We start from the raw sequence: 15104 nt of genomic DNA, 5'->3' as shown, positions 1-15104 counted from the left end.
TGGACCCTCGACGGGGAGGCGTTCATTGGCGTGCAGGGGAAATCAGCGCGCGTGCAGCCAGCGCTCGCAGCAACATCACCAGGGCAGCGTGAATGCCGGTGTGGGACGGCAGCCAGGCCCCAGGATCCGGAGAGCCTGAGAGCCGAGGCATGCTCTGCAGGGGATGGCTTTTTTTTTCAATGTGCCGGGGAAAGAGAAGGATTGAACAGGCGGACAATATTTTTGGACTTTTGCGATAGTGGTGTGTAATAAGACCTCTCTAATTATCTGTTGTTGTACAAGGCCATGTGATTAATGCCTGTGCTAGCATTATGTGTCATATATCATTATGTGTCATATATCATTATGTGTCATACCTCATTATGTGAGAGCAGGAAAATGTAGGACAGCGACTGCCGCGGCATCTGTTAAGAGTTAGGGTAATCAAGGCAGGCATTTGCGTTTAGATCTATAACTGAAGACATATACCTAGTCCAAGGAACAGCAGAGCACGCCAATCACGCAACAGTCAAATAACTATCCCGACTGACACACACAACCAGTAAACACAAAAAGGCACACACAAGCACACCCCGTCACACTGGCCCCTGACTCTTTCCCACCTTCTTGAACTATCAGGAAGCAGAGTTGCTGAGTTGCAAACTAGGAATGTTAACGCTTTCTGGCGATGGAAGCAAGACGTGCTTGTCGCAGTGGACTTTGGCTGTTGATTGCTACCTCGCCTTCTAATCCTGTCCCAGCCAATCAGAGAATCCACGATAACAGCCACGTTTCATCATATACTATTGATTGAAGCTAATTGCGAGATTCCAGAACCATTTTCAACCATCCATCAAGATGTTCTGGAGATAGCGTGCTTTAATTTTAAACAGCACCGTCGGTCACAGGTTGGTCAGTGGTTTAATTGAGAGCCCCAGGTTCCACAGGTGCCCTAGGCCTTGCTACTGAAACATTTCAACCATACTAGGCCATTTACGAAAAAATGAGCTGCAAACCTTTTTCCAATATCCCTGTTAGGACCTGTTCGGTCTTGTAAAGACCCAGGAACCAAACCACAGGTGCCAGCCCATCACCTCCAGTTTACTTATCTCAGCTGCGAATGAATTCTGAGATAACTGAACACTGGAAGGACTGGTCCTTGAGCACCCTTGGCAAAAAAGTTGCTCCCGTGTTGTATCACTTTACCTCTGTTGTAATGTGTACCACCTTAGTCCATTGATATCTTGTTTGCTGTGGACGATATCTAGCTCCTTGGCAATTTATTATTCTAGCACTTATGCAACACCTCCTGTACATGTCTATCTTACACACAGAAGCCTTTCTATCCACAAACACCCACCTGACACCATGCATCCAATGGCATCTACTTCCACTGACACCTTCATCCACTTGAACCAAGGTAATGCCTATATCCAGAGGTACCTCCATCCACTGGCATATGCCCCACATTGCCACCAGGTTAGATCCAGGCAGCGGGACCTACACAATACCTCCAAGTAGTGACATCTGCACCTACTGATCCCCATACACATTCATCTGCCCCCAATGACACCGTCCAGACACTGGTAACTGTGCCACACTGCACACAGCAGTTTCCACACTCACTGGCACATGAGCCACACTGGTAGCCCCTCCACCCGCCGGCTGTCATTCGTCACCTGTACCTCCTGGCACCTCTACCTACTGGTACTTAATTCACATCTGCTCCAATGCCACCACACACAGTGTTATCTCTATCCACTGACATCGCTTCTAGTCCACATCTGGACCCTAAAGCCCCTCTACCCACTGGCAACCAGTCCACATCCTCAGCCAGTGGTGCCAGTTCAGCACCTTGACCCACTGACACTTGCATCAAATCTAAATCCAGTGGCAGCTCCAATTAGTTAGGCATGAAACACATCCTCACTCAGCAGAACCTCCCCCATTGGCACTCACCCCACTCCTGTACCCCATAATATCTTCACCCATTGCCATGTTCACAACACAGAAATGTATGATAGGTTCCCACACTCTCTTCTCTGCATACTTGCGTCCAGTGGTATTTCTTCAAATATGGCACCCACTCTACAACTGCAAACTTCACCCTCTCAGAATTAGACAGCAAAAATACATGAAACCAGAAGAGACACACATTAAACTCAGTGCAAGATGACTGGACAGGCACACACTAGAACAGGAAAGCTCCAACACCACCCTAGGTCATTGGAGACTCAAAGAGGGAGAGAGCAGTGACAGATATTTTGGATAGATAATGAACACTAGAGAAACTGATATAAAGTATAAGTATCGGAGGTGGAGAGCTGCTGCACTGGTGATAGGGAGACCTCAACGGGAAGGACAGAGAATCACATTGATTAAGGAATAGTCTTTAAGGGGCACAGGTCAATACCTAGTCTGACTCTGTGACATGGAAACATGTTCAAGAGGAGGCCTGTGTAGATCATGTTACAATGGTCTGTGCTTTCCATGATTAGGCATCTTGTTAGCTCAAGCCGTAGTTTGATGGAGAGGGAGAATTTTTGAGCAGGGAAAGTTGAAAGTGAAATCCCTTAACAACTGAATGAAAAGAACAAATCAAATACGATTTCCTAGTTTTTGAATACTAGGCCAGCTGGCAAGCTAAAGAAGAGAGATGCGTAGAGATAAGCTCCCAACTCGATAATGACCCTTTTTGTCATTTAGACACAGAAAACTGTACTTCATCCAGTCTTGAGTGTGAACTAAGTAATCTGAATTATTTTAAAATGGATAAAGATTTCAGTGTCATCTGTGCGCATCAGTAAATTGAACTTACACTCCTCTAGCAGGTGTGACAAAGGACACGTGTAAACAGTAATGTGGATAGTGAAGTGCCAAGGTGTGAGTTGAGGAGGCAGAACTGGCATTTACAGGAGGAAGATTCTGAGGACCCCAAGCTTACTGATTAACTTCAGCCAGACAGGAATGAGCTGACCCAGTTTAGAGCCTTTCCACAAACCGGCTTTAGGGCAGTGTGACCAGTGCAGCCATACCCAGTGATGCCCTTGGTGATGGGGTGGGGGGCCTGGAGGATGGGGAGAGGGTGGGACTGGTAAAGGTGGGTGCTGTGATTAAAAATAGCGTATGCATTTAAAAACACCTGTAGAGTTCTTATGGAATCCAGCAGTTTTCAGGCAGCAATAAAGATGTCAAGATAGTGCTGGGGATAGATGTTTCCGCTGGAGAGAGCGGGAGTTTTGACTAGTGGCAGTTTTAACTCATCCTAAAGTAGCACCGATGGTTAATGTCCCTAGTGCAACGAATGTGTGCCATGCGGGTTACAGAACTGACTGTGTGTAAATTATGAGCAATAGTATTAAAAAAAAGAAATGTATGCTAGGAGAGCGCTATGGAGAGAAGAGGGGCACAGTTTGAAGGTGGTAGTAAGGGAGTTTGTAGAGAAGGAGGCCATTGGGTGGGGCACCAAAAAGATTGTCACACCGGATGCCACCAGCACTAAAGCCGGCCCTGTCTTGAACCATTCTTTTCAGTCTGGTTAGCAGAATATTGGTGTCACGAGTATCATAAGCTGCAGAAAGAGCAATAAATATCAAGGCAGCTTGCTGTCCCTCATCAAGAATAAGGCATTATTCTTTGATGTCTGCCAGAGTTATTTCTGTGCATTTAGTGGGTTTTAAGTCTGTTTGGTGGTCACATAGGAATTAGTGTTGTTCCAAATATTTTTGCAGTTGATTAATCACAATTCTTTCGAGGATGTTGTTAAGCCCTTTCAGGATAGGATATGTATTTTTGAAAGGTTGACTATTAGGTTGTACTCTGCCAGATCTTGAGTGTCTTCTTTTGGAGTGATCACACATTTTAGTTGGCTGGGGATTATGCCTGTGGACATATTGGTAGTTTAATTGTTCAGAGATGAGAAGATATTTTTCATGTTGAGGCAGGACATGGCTGCAGTGACATATTTGATTCTTTATCTCTTGAAGTTAGAGTCTAGGAGGCTAACTTGGCGACTTCCTCCACAGAATCTAGTTGAAAGAAAAGTATTTCAATTGATCCAAGAGAACAGGAGTGCACTGATATGACTGAATGCTATTTGCAATGGCATCACAAGTCTGCGATTTTTGAGTCAAAAACCTGGAGCAGGTCTTTACAAGATTGTGGCATGTGCGATATTTTTTATGGCTTTGGGGTTGATCAGTTCTATATAGATGCTGATAATTTGTTTTGGGTTGAGTTATTAATGCAATTGTTTATGTATTCTTTTGTTCCTAAAAAAGCCTTTTGCTTATCCCTTCTGCTGACCTGGTATACAGTTTTGTCTGTGTGCAATTGCGTTTCATACCGTCAGGGTTCAAGATTATGGAATTGCCTTTCCATTACTGTCACATCATGGTTGAACCACTAGGTTCTCTTTCTGAGACCTTTATTATGTTGCCACATGTTCCTTGGAGCCAGCATATTAAGCGCTGCACTTATCTTATTGTAATTGTTTTCATTTAATGCATCTGGGCTCTTGTTTGTAGCAGCAATGGTTAAGGCTACTCTGTAAACAGCATCAAACTCCAACTCCACTAAACCCCTAACTCTAACTTTACTCTAACTTCACTGTATAAGGAATATCAAAACTCCAACTCCTGACTCTTATCAGGAACCAACAATGTGAGCATACATTCCCAGGCCTCAGAAAAGTGCAATGACTTTCCTTAGAGGCCAGAATAGAATTCAAAGAGTCTTTGATCACATATAAAACATTACATCTAAAAAACATGTTTTCTGAGATTCACCTGCAAAAGATCTGGCAGCAAACTCAAGTCGAGAAGCCTACAGAAACGTACACATACAACCAGAAAACTCAACACCTGAAGAGCAGAAACTCTAGCTTCCTTTTCTGGAGCTGGCACATCAATTTGGAACTTACTCCTTGTGAAACGTATACAGTCGCAAAATCTGTTCATAAAAAAAAAAAAAACTAACATTTCTGTCCTTGAAAGTCACTTAAACCAATTATCCTCATTTGCTAAAACAGCGGGAATCTTCTTTAAACTTCTTACCTTGAAGTCACCTCAGCTGGTACATTTCTTCCTCTCTTTCCATTTTTCTTTTTCCTCCGATAACATTGGGTCACCGACTTTTTTATTTAGTCTTTTTCCTTGTCTCCCCACACTGTCCTTCCTCGTCTTGGGTGCTACATCTACTTTGATGCACCCTCACTTTCCATGCTCCCCACTTCCACCCACTAACCCTACCTTTCCACAGTTTCTTGCCTCATAATGACACATTCTAGAGCCAACCGCACTAAACTTGACTCGGTTGTGTGTATGCCCTTGTTATTGTTTTTTTCCCCCTCGAGTTTGAAGTAAGCCAAAGAATGACTTCTCTTATTTCATACTTGGCGTGCTGATACCCCAGCGTTGAGTGCGCTATACGAGAATTCATAAGTACGTAAATTCAGAAGAATTGTCTATGTTATGACTTGGGGTTCAAATAAGAGAAGATATGGGGCTTTCGGCGAAAGCTGAATGGGGCATTGTATGTATGTAGAACTTTGGACAGGTTACTTTGGTGTGAGTTTCTGCCTGGTACCACGGTTGCACTTATTTTTCTTGACTTTTATTATAGCACTTAATTTTCTTGTACTATGGCCAAAGGTTATTTTATTTTTTAGAATCAGGATTCGGATGTGGACTTTTCTTCATATTATAGTATAGTATGCAACTTTTTGTGCACAGAAATGTACAAACATTTCACATTATATTTAGCTTTTGTACTGAAATGTGCTTTTGTAATGGGAGGAGAATGAATAAGAATTGTTTTTGATTGATCTGCTACATGACAATGAAAAAAGTAATCCAAAATATTGCACTACATATAACTTTATTAGATAATTGTAAAAATGACAGGTGAATGGGGTCCCAATCTTTTCTATTGATTTGGAAAATCCAAACCAAATACTATCAGGTTGGAATTACCCATTTGGACTCCTCTTTCAGGACACCTTAAAATTATGCTCGCCTATCTTTTAAAAATACGTTCTTTCTTGTCCCTTAAATGAATGACTGCACAATGTTGCCATCGTAAAAACATCAACTCCTTGTATTTTGAAATCGATGCATTTGCTGTTTTAGCTGTAATCCAATAACATTTTTTTGCATTAGGGCATAGAAACTGATGGTATTTAAGGACATTTGTGCTGACATAGTCAATTGCGTCTGCACTTAAATAAGGTCATTCCTGTTTGCAATAGCAGCTCAAAATCAAGCTCTAGCTACTAGATTTACAAATAATTTTACATGATTAAGTAAGGCACACAACTTCAATGAGTTGTGCTTGGATGTTCTTAGTGTTCAACAAAAGGGACTGGAGTGCAGTACCGAACATCATATGCTTCTTCTAGGATGATAGGCATGCTCATTGCCCAGAAGAAGTAGTTGCCTCTCCAAGGCAATTGTTGTACTGAGTGTCGCTGGCAGCATAGGCTGGCATGTAGGCAGAGTGAGGGGCGTGGCGGACAAATGTGGTGTTGGTGCGTGTGTTCATGCCTGCAAGGTGGGTCGTGTGAAAAAAGAAATAACCAGAAAAAAACACTTAACTTGCTTGCTGTATGACATCTGACGTCCTCCTCGCTACAGTCTCCTTGGGCTCCAGCAAATACCCTTAAGCAATCCTGACACTGTTTTCATGGTGGTAACCAGCAGGAAAGAAGCGTCAGCATTGGAGGGAGCTGCCTCTCTCAGCGCTCTTAAGAGCACTGGAGGCCGGTGCTTTCTCTAACCCAGATGTAATAAAACAGCTAGGTTAGAGAAGTTTAAAGTGCGCATGTCCGGCTGGCCATCACAAAACAGCCGGCCAAAAAGGCATGCACACTTTAAACTGTGCACAGCTTACTGCTGCTACTCTGACAATAAATTAACTTTCCTACCGTTTTATTTTTCATCCCTGGGAGACATTTTAGACAGAGGGGCCATGCTCCTCTGCCCTAAAAGAGGAACTACCGCTGGTCGTTGGGTGTAGTAATAGCTACTTAATGGCATAATTGAGCTGCATTTTAGCTGTGTTAGGAGTTCTGTCTTAACATGTTTTGTTGCACGCCAGTACATGGTGGGCCATGGTGAAGAGTACTGTTGTGGGCACAGGATGCATAAAGTAGTTGCAGTGGACTGAAATGAGCTGATATTTGAAAGTATTGTGTTTATTGACGTAATCCTAGCCCTGTAAATTATATAAGAGCAGGGCTGGGAGAACATTCTGCTGAAATGCGCAAATGTGCATCTAAGGGCATTTTGTTTGTGATGCATTATTTTGTAAAACTGTGCCACTTTGAGAAAATTTGAATTTTGCTGTTTTGCTCTTTCAGGTAGATTTTTTGGAATGTTTCAGCCTTTAGCAACTTTTTACCTCTGTTGCATTATATGCAGAAGAGAAATTCCACAAATCACTCCGTTTCACGAATCACTTTCTCCAAAACAAACAAAAAATTTGCAGAGAATTACAGCAAAGGCCAGAGGTTCGACCCTTAGCGGTAGTGAGCTAGCACAGGCAATAACTTGAAAGAAGCATTGGCAAAGCCAAAGGGTCTTGCCTATACAAGAGTTATTGGTTTTGGCAATGTGATTTGTCATGTTGTTCACCAGTATGGCTGTTCTTCAGCATGGCTAAAAGTTAACGACATGGAGTGTCAGAGTGAAGTGGGGGAGTAGAGTGTCGTAGAGTGGATTTATTGGAATGTCGTAGAGTGGAGTAGGAGGACTAAAGTGTTGTAGAGCTGTAGAGCTGAGTAGAGTGGAGTAGAGTTCAGTGGTAGAGTGTCATAGAGTGGTGTTGATTGAGGGTAGCATGGGAGAGTGGGTTGGAATGGATTAAGATAGTGGGGTGTATTGGACTGGAGCAGAGTGGGGTGGGTTGGAGTGGGGTTGAGTGGGGTGGACTGAGTGGGGTGGATTGGTGTAGGGTTGGATTGGTGTAGGGTGGATTGGATTGGGCCTGGGGTGGATTGAAATTAGGTACGGTAGATGGGATGTGGTGGATTTGAGTGGATTAGATTAGATTGGAGTGGGTGGTTTGGATTAGAGTGCTAGAGCTGGGGGTGGGCTGGATTGGATTGGATTGGAGTGGGGTAGATTAGATTTGACTGGAGTGGGTGGATTGTTTTGGAGTGGATTGGATTGGATTGAAATGAGATGGGGTGGATTGTATTGGTGTGGGCTGGATGGATTGCAGGGGAGCAAGTTAGATGGATTGGATTGCTGTGGACTGAACTGGGATGGGGTGGGGTGGTTTGGGTTGGGATAGAGTGGGTGGATTAGAGTAGAGTGCGGTGGGGTTGATTGGAGTGGGGTGGATTGAAATGGGGTGTGGTGGATTGGATTGGAGTGGGCGGACTGCAGTGGGATGGATTGGAGTGGGGCAGGGTGGATTGGATTGGGGTGGGGTGGGTTGGACCGGAGTGCGGTGGGCTGGATGAATTGTATTGGATTGGAGTGGAGTGGGTGGACTGAACTGGGATGGGGTGGAATGGAGTGGATTGTAGTGTGGTGGATTGTAGTGGAGTGGATTGGAGTGGAATGGATTGGAGTGGGGTAGGCTAGATGGATTGGATTGGAGTGTGGTGGACTGAACTGGGATGGGGTGGGTGGATTGGGGTAGAGTAGGGTAGATTGGGGTGGATCAGGGTGGATTGGTGTGGTATGGATTGGAGGGGGTGGAGTGGATTGAAATGGGATGGGTGCGATGGAAGGGGTGGATTGGGGTGCGGCGTGGTGGATTGGAATGGGGTGGATTACATTGAAGTGAGGTGGACTGGATTAGGGTGGGCTGGATTGGATTGGAGAGGGGTGGACCGGAGTGGGGTGGATTGGATTAGGGTGTATCAGATTGGGGTGGAGTGGATTGGAGTGAGGTGGATTGGACTGGAGTGGGGTGTGGTGGATTGAACTGGAGTGGATTGAACTGGAGTGGATTGTGGTGGGGTGGATTGGATTGGGGTGAGGTGTATTGGATTGGAGTAGGGTAGATTGGACTGGGCTGGATTGGGGTGGATTGGATTGGTGTGGTGTGGATTGAATTGGGGTGGAGTGGAATAGATTGTAGTGGGGTGGATTGGGTGGGCTGGAGTGGGGTGAATTGAGATGGAGTGTGGTGGATTGGATTGGCGTGAGGTGGATTGTACTGGAGTGAGGTGGATTGTAGTGTGTTTGTGATTGTAGTTGGACAGGTTGGGGTAGGGCAGGTTGTTATGGATAATAGTGGGGCAAATTGGAGCAGGGCAGATTGAAATGGATTGGAGTGGGCAGATTGTTTTGGACTGGAGTGGGACAAATTGTTTTGGATTGGAGTGGGGTAGATTGTTTTGGATTGGAATGGGGCAGATTGGAGTGGGACAGCTTGTTATGGACTGGTGTGGGGCAGACTGGAGTGGGGCACATTGTTTTGTATTGGAGTGGTACAGATTGGAGTGGGGCAGATTGTATTAGTGTGGATTGGAGTGGGGGCTGGATTGGAGTGGGGTGGATTGGGTTGGTAGGTGGATTGGATGGGAATGGGGTAGGTTGGATGGGAGTGGGGTGAATTGGGATGGAGTGGGTGGACTAGATTGGGGTGTGGTGTATTGGATTGGAGTGGGGTGTTTAGTTTTGGATTGGAGTGGGGCAGATTGAAGTGAGGCGGATAGGAGTGGGACAGAATGTTTTGGATTGGAGTGGGGCGGACCAGAATGGAGCAGATTGGAGTGGGTCAGATTGTTTCGGACTGGACTTGGTCAGATTGGAATGGGCAAATTCTTTTGAATTAAAGTGGGACAAATTGGAGTGAGGTGGACTGGAATGGGGCAGATTGTTTACGATTGGAGTGGGGCAGATTGTTTTGGACTGCAGTGGGGCAGACTAGAATGGGGCAGAGTGTTTTGGACTGGAGTGCAGCAGATTTCTTTGGGGCAGTTTGTTTTGGATTGGGGCATATTGCTTTGGATTGGAGTGGGGCAGATTGGAATGCAGGAGATGGGAGTGGGGCATTTTGTTTTGGATTGGAGTTGGGCATATTATTTTAGATTGAAGTGGGGCAGACTGGAGTGGGGTAGATTGTTTTAGATTGAAGTGGGACTAATTGAGGTGGGGCAGATTAGATTGGGGTGATTTGGGAGGTATGGAGTGGGGTGGGCTTGAGTGGATTGGATTCGGGTGAGTGGTTTGGATTGGAGTGGGATGGATTGGCGTGGGGTAAGGTGGGATAGATTGGGGGGAGTTGTATTGGGGTGTACTGCACGATTATGTGTTAAAGCATCATTTCAGAAATTACACATAATAAAACAATGTTGTTTTGTAATATTTCAGACAAGATAATCGTCAATGTTTTAAGAAGAGTGCCCATGAGCAAAAACAAAAGAAAACATAAGTGGAAAGTGAGAAAAGACGAATTGGCAAAATAAAAGAAGGTTAGCTGTAAAAAAAATAAAACTTTACAACTTTGCTTGTCCTGCTGGCACATTTTTGCCAGTCACAAGCCTTCTGATTGCATTGCACTAGACATTAAAAAGAACAAAATAGCACAGTGATCTCATCAGTAGCAGCAGACGGGCATTGATTAAGTTAAATCAATCAGTGTTTGGTCCCTGCTCCACAGAGAGGAACTGAAATGATGCTAGGCCGGCAGTGACAAATTACAGGGCTGTAAAGAAGAGAGTCACACAAGCCAACTAATGGTTTACTGTACACAACAGAGTCTTGCAAGCGAGACGCATGGGCTAGTGCATGCATTCTCAGGCTCTACCCTAAAAATGCAATCAAATAAAAGAATGAACATGGAATGAGCACCTACAACGAAGTACAATAAATTAATGAGGTTGAGAAGCTACATGATAACATGATTGGTACAAAAAACTCTAGTATGTCACAAAGGGGTGAAGGTCACCAAGCGAAGCATACTGAGGGTGGACCCCTCCCAAAGCTGTTCAGAACAGCCACTGCCTGCGTATGAATTAGTTAGGCCTGAGAACCCAAAAACAAAGGCAGACACACTCAAGTGCTTCCTTTCAGGCGATGGTCTTTATTTCGTCCAGGAGCGTGAGATGAAACTCAATGTTTCATTTACTTTGTTTTTTTGTTAAACATAAAGAATAGAAGAAATGTGTGGCGCACGCCTCTGCCTCCATGGTTTTCCCTTACAAATGTCCTGATTAGCATTTTCCCTGCAGGCAGAGGAATTAGTATTACAAAACGTCAGGTGATTCGCTGAGCAGGGACAATTAACCCAATGCGTGCCGAGGCCTTCAAACGCGCAGACGCAGGACTATAAACAAAACAGAGCGACACTGGATAGAAACAAGATGGTGAATGGGGCGCCGATATGGGTTTTTCCGCGACAATCCTCCCTCCCCGTAAAATCTTCTAACAAATGCTGTCCGGTTTGCTTAATAAAGGGGAATTGTTTCGAAAACTGTTTCATATTTCTGGAATCCCGCTCCCTGTCGAGAAGTAGTCAAGTCCTATTGTAAGAACTAATCTCTTATTAGGTGACAGCAGCTTTCCTTGTCTTGTGAATAAAGCATTCAATTCCCACCTTCTGAACCGTGAATGTTATGCTTTTCCAAATGCCGAGGTGATATGATCTGCTGCCGAGCGTGTTCTTGTAATCTTCCCTGCCATTATCAGCATGTGCTTAGCAGCTCTTAGCAGTATGTAACCCATTGAGCTTTTGTGTTAAATGTGTAGTCAGGAAAGACATGCATATTAATTAATATGTCCAACACCCAAAGTAGATGGGCTGAAAGGTGCTCCGACGTGATGGGCTGGCTGCGTGAACTGACGCTGCCTCGTCAAAGCTGCACATCGAGGTCAGCAGCTCGAACGTGACCCAGTTGGAAGATGCCAACTATTTAGAATGGATCACTACAGTTCCAAACGCAAATTCAGCTACAACAGAAATCCGAGAGTTTTCTTCATTCACTTAACTGCTGATATCATCTTCTCATCTTATTTGGCTTAGTCCAGTCTGATACACTGGCTCAGTAATTGTCATCAGTACCCTGATTCCATGCCCTATTGGCCAGACCCTTCATCCCTGGTTTGCTTTCTCCATCCTAGGCTCCCTGGGACCTTGCTGGTAGTTGTCTAAGGCTTTGACTACTATATATCTATCTATATAAAATAAATTAATATATATATATATTCCCTGAAAAAAGCAAAGGTTACAGGGACGTTATAGTTAGGCTCACATTTTAAACGTACAAAACCATGGAAATTCACATGCTATCTCAAATAACTATAACTCACGCCCTAGGGTAACACCATGCACAGTTTTTTCATCAAAAATGTTTTTTCTAAGGAAACATGATCCTAACTATAACTACCTAGTGGCAATTGCCACTAGGTAATATATATATATATATATATATATATATATATATATATATAGTCACTGAAAAAAAACAAAGATTACAGGGATGTTATAGTTACTAATTAGTATTAAAAAAAACATAGAAATTCACTTAAAAAAGCAAAGGTTACAGGGACGTTATAGTTAGGCTCAAATTTTAAACGTACAAAACCATGGAAATTCACATGCTATCTCAAATAACTATAACTCACGCCCTAGGGTAACACCATGCACTGTTTTTTCATCAAAAAAGTTTTTTCTAAGGAAACATGATCCTAACTATAACTACCTAGTGGCAATTGCCACTAGGTAATATATATATATATATATATATATATATATATATATATATATATATATAGTCACTGAAAAACAACAAAGATTACAGGGATGTTATAGTTACAAATTAGAATAAAAAAAAACATAGAAATTCACTTAAAAAACAAAAGTTACAGGGAAGTTATAGTTAGGCTTATATTTTAAACGTACAAAACCAGAGAAATTCAGCAGTTATACCTCAAGTAACTATAACTTGTGCCCTAAGGTAACTGTAACTCACACCCTCGCTATGCACAGTTTTTTCATCAAAACTTTTACTGCAAATATTACCTTGGTATTATCAATGATGCTATGAAAGATGGCATGGTTGCCGTAATTTGTGGGGTAATTTGCAGTGCATGGCGAGCACTCAAGTTATAGTTACCTTAGGGTACCTTCTTTTTTTAACATATAGTAATTTTAATCACTATACGTTAATCCAACTACCGCCACGCATGGCTTTTGGCCAATCACTTATAAGCACCCAACTGTGCACGCCCTTCACCCATGTGCAGGGGAGGTTCCCCGCAAGACCTGGCCTGCAGCCAGACCTTGTGGCAAACCCCTCCCAAGCACCCAAACACACTCTTTCTGGACCAGGACCTACCTTCCTGCCACATTTAGTGTAATTCCGTCCAGTAGCTTTTGCTCTACTGCTGTTCAAAATCCCTATGGAAACATGAATGTGTTTTGGGAACCCTCTTTATTTCTTGCCCCCCCCACCCCAGATGGATCGCCCCAAAACTTTCCAGACAGCAGCTGATGGAACTTGCTATTTTTTTGGAAAGTTTCGTGAAGATTCGTCAAGCGGCACCAAAGCTATAGGTAAGTAAAACATGCTTTTTATATATAGAAACTAGGTTGTAACTATAACTACCTAGTGGCGACTGCCACCAGGTAATATATACACACACACATATATATATATATATATATATCTATATATATATATATATATATATATAAAACCTAGTGGCTGTCGCCACTTGGTAGTTATAGTTAGGGCCATGTCTTTGGCACCATTTGACATATCTTTATGAATTTTTCCCAAAAAAGTGGCCCGGTGATTCTTGTTACGCACAGGAGGTTTTGGGGTGATCTGTCAAGCAGAGGCCAAGAAAAAGGGGGCTTAAAAAACATTGTGTTTCCCATGTTAATTCCCGAAGGACCTGTCAACTCTTTTATAGCTGAATCATTGGCTGAAAGCTAGTTGCCAGTACCCAGATTGTGCTTTTTGTTATTTGGAGTGAATCCATTCAGTAGTTTTGGAGATACTTAATGAATTTGTATACCTCTGGCCACGATTATTTGTGAAAATCACAAAGTTTCATGACTAGATGTGCGAAAAGAAGCATTGCAATTGGCTGACCACAACCAGACCAAAAAGTTGCGACCGTCATTTTATTTTAGGGGACACAGTCACCGGGGGTGAACATTGAAATTGAAAGTGGCATAAGGGCTCAGGGTGAAGGTAACCTGACCCCAGGGGTGTAATATATGTGTGTTTTAGGGGCAAATTACACGTTTAATATCATTTTGTGTCACAGTGCACAATATTTCTGAAATTTCACAATTTCTCATGAATTTCCACGTTTTATTTGCAAAATATTCATACACTAATTAATTCACACATACATGCACTCAGAGGCTCATGTGCCTATTCACACACCCACTCAGAAACTCATCCTGCCATTCAAACCCACTCATAGACTTACACACCCACTTTCAGACCCACACAGACACTCACACACTCATTCACACATCCACTGATAGAGACAGGCCGTGTGGCCAACCTGCGGTGTGCACAGCCAAAGGCCATGCCTGATGTGAGGTTGGATGGTTATAAGGGCTTGGCTGCAAGGTCTGGCTGCAAGGCCAGGCCTTTGCGACCAACCCCCACTGCGCATGGCATACTTATTAAAATTACTGTACGTTAAAAAACATAGAAAGCCACTGAAAAAAACAAAGGTTACAGGGATGTTATAGTTAGGTTCTGAATTTACTCGTTCAAACCCATAGAAATTCAGTAGTTATATTTAGAGTTCTTTCAAGTACTGGCAGCCAAATTGCCAAACTTGTAATGCAGTGGTGTTTACTGCCGGGACCGCAGTGGTAAGGCCGCCACTGTGAGTATGGCTGTCTTAGGACCATCACACTCGTAATAAGGGCCTGAGTGTTTTAAAAAATCAGCAGAGAGTGCACATTACGAGGGTGCTGGGCCAGGGAACCCCTGCACTGGGCATGGGCAATGCAGGTGCCTCCTGCAACTGTTCTCCCCCAGCCTTTTCATGGCGGTGAAACCACCATGAAAAGACTGGTGGAGAACCAGGCTGTAATCAGAAGGGCCTCACTACCTGCAGCGCCGCCCTGGCTGATTGCAATCTGACCTGCCGTCAGCCTGTCCGGATCACCGATCCCAGCAGAGATGGCGGTACCCT

General features: G+C 43.7%; 1 protein-coding gene across 1 annotated transcript in view; it reads right to left on the bottom strand.

The window, feature by feature from the left end:
* The window catches only part of IQSEC1 (IQ motif and Sec7 domain ArfGEF 1), a 695018-nt gene that overhangs the window by 470552 nt on the left and 209362 nt on the right, over positions 1 to 15104 (bottom strand). The window lies entirely within an intron of this gene.

The sequence above is a fragment of the Pleurodeles waltl genome, chromosome 9, assembly GCF_031143425.1.
Source record: "Pleurodeles waltl isolate 20211129_DDA chromosome 9, aPleWal1.hap1.20221129, whole genome shotgun sequence".
Classification (NCBI taxonomy): Eukaryota; Metazoa; Chordata; class Amphibia; order Caudata; family Salamandridae; genus Pleurodeles; species Pleurodeles waltl.
Note: the sequence above shows the minus strand (reverse complement) of the source record. Positions and strands in the feature narration are given on the sequence as shown.